General features: G+C 34.1%; 1 pseudogene; it reads right to left on the bottom strand.

The window, feature by feature from the left end:
• Window positions 1-217: 217 nt before the first annotated feature.
• On the bottom strand, window positions 218-804 carry LOC100919737 (annotated as a pseudogene).
• Between the last annotated feature and the right edge of the window lie 5218 nt (window positions 805-6022).

Below are 6022 nucleotides of genomic sequence, written 5' to 3'. Positions count from 1 at the left end.
CGTTAAGAGATTCATAAGGTGAAATTGAAGCAAATCATTCTGCAAGTGAAAAAAGAAGCAGAGCTGTTACCCTGGAAGAAAATGTATGAGGCAACAATGGGCCTCTATCACAAGACCTGAAAAGAAAGGTTCATTTTGTTTCAGGAGTTTGGACTTAAAAATGAAATGATTTTGGAAAAATTATAATGTTGATGTACAGTTTTAAGTAGCATGCTTTTCAGGCCTGCTGATCAATGTAGGGCTAGTACAACCACATAGATAAGCACCTTAAACTGAGATCCTGATTCTTAGCATGAGTGAGTTCTTCAATAATGATTCATTTGAGAAGTATTTCTTTCTTGTACATTCCTGAAAGCTTATGAGAAACTTCATAGAAGTAGGTTGTGAGCCATGATGGAAAAGTGGTGTTTGATAATTTCCATTTCCACAGCGGTGATTTACTAGGTTATATATTCCTTAAGTGGTTGACGTTAACTTTTCCATTTTTATCTGTACCTCAGCCAAGTTTTTCAAAGTGTCATGAAGTTCCTTACATAACATCTTAAGTTCCTCATTATATTTTGGATGTATCTTTCAAGAATAAAAGCCATAAGCAATGCTCTTGCATTCTAATTCTATCTTGTTTTAAGTACACTAATTTTGCTATTTTCTATTTTGTTTGCAACAGAAAACCCCAGAGTGTTGAGAATCTCCCATTTCAATAATAAATTGTGGCAATCTGCAGCATTGTCCTTAATTTTTCTTGCACTAACAGATTAGACAAGTTCTTTTGGGAGTAACCAAGCCAGAGTTCTTTTTATTCATGATTTTAGCAAACCCAGAATAGGTCAGAGGAAGTTCAAAGGAAGATCTAAATACTTTCTACATTTTTTTAAAACACAGATATGAACATCACTCCACTCCTTAAAAATCTTTTGTGGCCTTCTATTGTCTCTGGGATAAAACACAAACTTTAGAGTTTGGCAATGGCCCTTCACAATATGGCTCCCACATATCCTTTCATTCTCATTGCACATTACTCTTCCTCATTATCTATTCCAGTAAAATTGGTCTAGTAGTTATTTCCTATACAAGGTATTATATCTCTCATTTCCTTGCTTTTGCAAAATGTCTCCATATCTTAAATATATTTCCTTCTCTCTTTTGTCTTTCAGACTCCCTAGCTTCCTTCAAAGCACAGATTTTACATGAAGCTTTTGCTGTCCCCACCCCAACACATACTCTCACTAGCTATTAGTATTTTTTGCCTCCTAAAATTCTTTTGTATTTATCACTAGGTTTTAAGAAATGTTCAGGGAGGACCAGAACCTCTGTTCTAAGAGCTCTTTCCAGCTAAGGTGTCCACAACTTTCAGGTGTGGCTCTAAGAAGCTGTAACATATACAGCAGTCACACCAGAGGAAAACCCAAGCATGTGAAGACTTCCTTTGATAGAATGGATGGGTGAGAACAATTTGCTCCAAGAGCAATGAAAGCAATTAAAGCAGGCTCTTTAGAGTTCTTAGAGCTTGATCACACAACAGACACCAAGGTCATCCACTGCATCCAGGACCATAACCTGTCATTTTGATTTTTGTCTTGCCAGTGGATTTTAATGACCCTGACAGAGAAAGACTGAGGACTTTGGGCAACTCTAAGTCACTTAATTCCAATTCATAGATAAATCAAGACATCACCCTGTGATTCCATTGGTCCTCTTTGAAAGCAAAGGATGAACAAATGTAGGGGAATGTATTATGTAGGGGACAATTAGGTGGCACAATGGATAGGATGTTGGGTCTGGAGACAGGAAGACATGAGTTAAAATCTAGACTCTTATACTTACTAGCTATGTAATTCTGGACAAATCACTTACCTCTGTTTGCCTCAATTTCCTTATCTGTAAAATTAGATGGAGAAGGAAATGGCAAATCACTCCAGTATCTTTGCCAAGAAAATCCCAAATAGGATCATGAAGAATCAGATATAACTGAAAGAACATAGAATGAAGTACTATATATGAATTTGTTTCAAAAAACATAGAAAGCAGTAATCTATATGAGTTTCTCTCCTCCTGCCACATCTCTCAGCATGAATAATATATTTTCTTTCACTTTTCTCCCCACTGTGTGTCACTTTCCCATTGTTATGGATTTTACTAAAGAAGCTCCTAACTGGAAAAAATTCTAATGCAATTATATAATTTTCTCTGCAAACAAGAACATTTGGAAAGCACAGCCTTTAATTGCAAAGCTGGAAGGATTTAGTTAATCTTCCTTTTTTCTAGATTATGCAGGACACCCTTGGTAGCACTAGTGAATGGCACTTTAGGTAATCATAGTTCTCCCTATTTTGTACTTCATTTAATATCATTACTCAGCAGATTACAATTATTTCACACTTACTATGAAGTTTAATATCATTTTAATATATATATCTTGTATATAACAGATACATAAGCCCATGTACACACATACACACACAGAGCAAACATGTTGACTATGCAGATCTTTCAAAGATACATTATTTTCCTACCAACCCAAGAGTTTTTAATTTTAAAAATAAATAAATTATAGACACAACAGATATAATAGTTTCCATACTTCTTAGTTATGTATAACTCTAAAGTCTCTAAAATTTGTATAACTATAAAGATCTGAGGCAGCTTATTATAGTGAATAGAGTATTGACTACTTTTGGAAATTCCAGATTCAAACCCTACTTCTGACACTATGTCTTTATACTTTGGGTCTGTCACAGTTTCTCTGGATCTCAGTTTCTTCATTCATAAAATGAAGAGTTAGACAAACTTGCCCCTAAAGTCCCATACCAACTCTTTGCTATGCTTCTATACATTCACTATAGAAAATTATCTGGGAAAGCCTGCAAAAAAATGCTTCTATACATTCGCTATAGAAAATTATCTGGGAAAGCCTGCAAAATTCTTTGGCATGTTTTTATCAAAGATAATGCTCCTGTTATATACATGAACCATTCTTACCAAGATGAAAATGTAAGCATGTGGATCAGTAGTTACTGATGTCTCCTTGGTAGCTTTGTATTTTTCCAGAGTTTGTATTGGATCCTGTAGGCAATTGCTTTGTTTCTCCGTTTAAAAAAAAAAAAAAAAAAGACTAATAATAGCAAAGAGTGACATCTTCACTTGAGCATGAATTGGATTTCGGGGAGATAGAGTTGCACAAAGTTATCAACTTCACTATTTCTTCCAGAATCACCAAATTCCAGAGGCAAAGCCAAGATGACTGGCAAAAGCCCACAGATGAAAAGAATGACTTTTGCATCTTCAATATCTGACTAAGCTCTAAGAGCTCCACAATCCCTATTTCAACTGCCTTCATGGCTTTTGAAGGCCCAGAAAACCTTCATACCAAAGATACCAGTTCTCTGAATACCCCATACACCCCATTGGGAACTGGGAACCACTAAAAATAGGAGACTGATACAATCATAACTGCTCTTAATAATCTGAAAAATATGTCAAAAATTCAAAAACAATTCATAAATTTAATAAATATTTGTTAGTTTGTTGACTTGTTTATTATTTATTTACTATAAAAAATTTTGACTTAGTAGAATAAAATTCTGCTTTAAAAGGTCTCATGAAACAAGATGTTTCCCATGTATATATTAAAATTAAATACAAATCCTGGAAAGATTTTAATAGAAGTAACTTGTTTTGCTCATCCTCTCTTTATTAATATAAAATGAGCCCTGAAACAGGCTAAATATTCTTGCCATCCATTTAGAATGGCAATCCATTTTCTGTTTTATAAGCTGGTTTGTTGATGACTTATAATTTGTAATTGCCTTCTTTGCCTGTTTATTATTGAGATTCTTTATAGCCTTCTGTGTTACCGTTATTAGTTCATATGACAATAGTAATGGTTAAGACCCTATTCGATTTTTTTTTTTTTTTTGGTAAAGAAAGATTTAGAGAAATCACAAGAAGAGTTCCTGTGGAGAGAAGAATTATTCAGAACAGGAGGTCCGCTAGATGTTCCTGTTTGAATTTGAATTGTATTGATCAGATCAAGCCCTGGAACACCACGTGATTTCCTATATAAGATCCATAATTACTCAAGAAAGTTGGTCTATCTACATAGAAAAAAAACGCAAGTAGATGAAAAATGCCTCTTGTCTAGAATATGATATACATAATCTATATGACTATAGAGCTCTTTCATCAGCATAAAGGTCTTGGATAGACACTGTAAATAGTGTCTATTTGCATTATTTCAGCCACATCTATTATGAAGTTTAGTATCATTTATATATATATATATAAAATCACATATACATAAGCCCTTGTACACATACACACACATAGCAAACATGTTGACTGAGGAGACCTTTCAAAGATATGTTATTTTCATACCAAGCCAAAAGCTTTTAATTTTTAAAAAATCAATAAATTATAGACACAACAGATATAATATTTGCTATACTTCTTAGTCATGTATAACTATAAAGTCTCTAAAGTGTGTATAACTATAAAAACATGGAGGTGGCTTATAGTGGATAGAGTTCTGACTGGTTTTAGACAATTGGATCCAGAATTGAATAGGAGGAAGTGAGCAAACTAAATTGCCCTTGGGAATATAGGAGGCAGGCTGCAATATTATTGTGGAAAGAAAGAACCATATATTTAATACATTCCATTCTTGTGATTACATGTTATTGTAAGTTATGGAACAGTACAGTTTCTGAAGAATTGAAATAAAAGATAACCCAAAGAATATTAAAATGGCATATAGTAGATGAGAGCTAATGAAACATTTTACAAATCAATGGTTACAAACAAATGATATAAAATATATTATGAGAAAATATATATATGAAAAATAAATGGCCAGTTATGAAAGTAGAGTGAGAAATAAACCAATAGACAATCCAAGTGTTCCATTCCTCTATACAAGGTGAAAAGAATGCAAAGAAATTCCCCAATACTTTGTGTGGACCTCCCAGAGTAATTTATAGTGGGGCTTTGATGCACAATAGCTAGGCATAGATGGGAGAACCTTTGCATCATTTCAAGGAGTATCAACATTGATGAATCAAATGCATCCTCAAAATATTTTGATGGGTTTATTTTTAGCATCTTAAATAGTTGAGATATTTGAAGTGCTAAGAAGCAATAGGAACTGAAAGATAATGACTATTTGATGGCAGAACAAAAGCACCATAGATCACAAATCTACAGGGTAAAAACATAGCAACTAATTATGTTGTCTTATTTCTTATAGAATGACTATTGCATGGGTCAGGAGTAAGGAGACTCTTTGGCATAAAAGATTGTTTTTCTAATCAATGTAATTCAATTCCACATAAATCTATTATATGCATAGGATATCAAAGGTGCTATGGTACTTACATACTATGAACATAAAAACAAAAACAGAGCAATTCCTGCCCTCACTGAGCTTATATTCAATTGCAGATCAAGAACTCTTTTGTGATCATGGGCCAATCTTTTCAATTCATGGACTGCACATAGCACTTTTTAAGTGTTTGTTATAATAATATATGAAATTCATGGAGGAATATGTTCGGGCAGATTCACTTCTCTTAAATTCATTTCTCAAAATCTTAGATAATCTGACCAGGCACAAAATAATGCATGCATTCAATCCGTGGGTTTGAGTTTCATAGGAAAGGCATAGAAGCATAGCCCTTTGTCTCAGTAATTGTCAAGTTGTCCCTTTGGCTAATAGAGCTCATCTTTGGTGGGCCTTAGAACATTTTCCCTCAAAGGGTTGTGGGGGAAGGTAAGGTAAAGGAGTATACTTGGGGAGATCATAAATTCTCTGCCCCTATTTTATTTAGGGCATTTCCCCCCTCCCTTTGAATACAATTCCAAATCCAACCTGTCCTTTAAATAATTTGTCCTTTGCATATCTCAGCTACCAACATATTTTCAAATCCAACTCAGCCCTCAGATAATTTGTTCTTTTTCACCATCTCAGCTACATACTTCCAAATCCCAATGTCTGACTTCTGCTGCCAGTGAACAGAGATCTACTGCC

Source organism: Sarcophilus harrisii, chromosome 1 (genome assembly GCF_902635505.1).
Source record: "Sarcophilus harrisii chromosome 1, mSarHar1.11, whole genome shotgun sequence".
NCBI classification, from domain to species: Eukaryota; Metazoa; Chordata; class Mammalia; order Dasyuromorphia; family Dasyuridae; genus Sarcophilus; species Sarcophilus harrisii.
The sequence above is the reverse complement of the archived record's forward strand: the minus strand, read 5'-3'. Positions and strand labels throughout refer to the sequence as shown.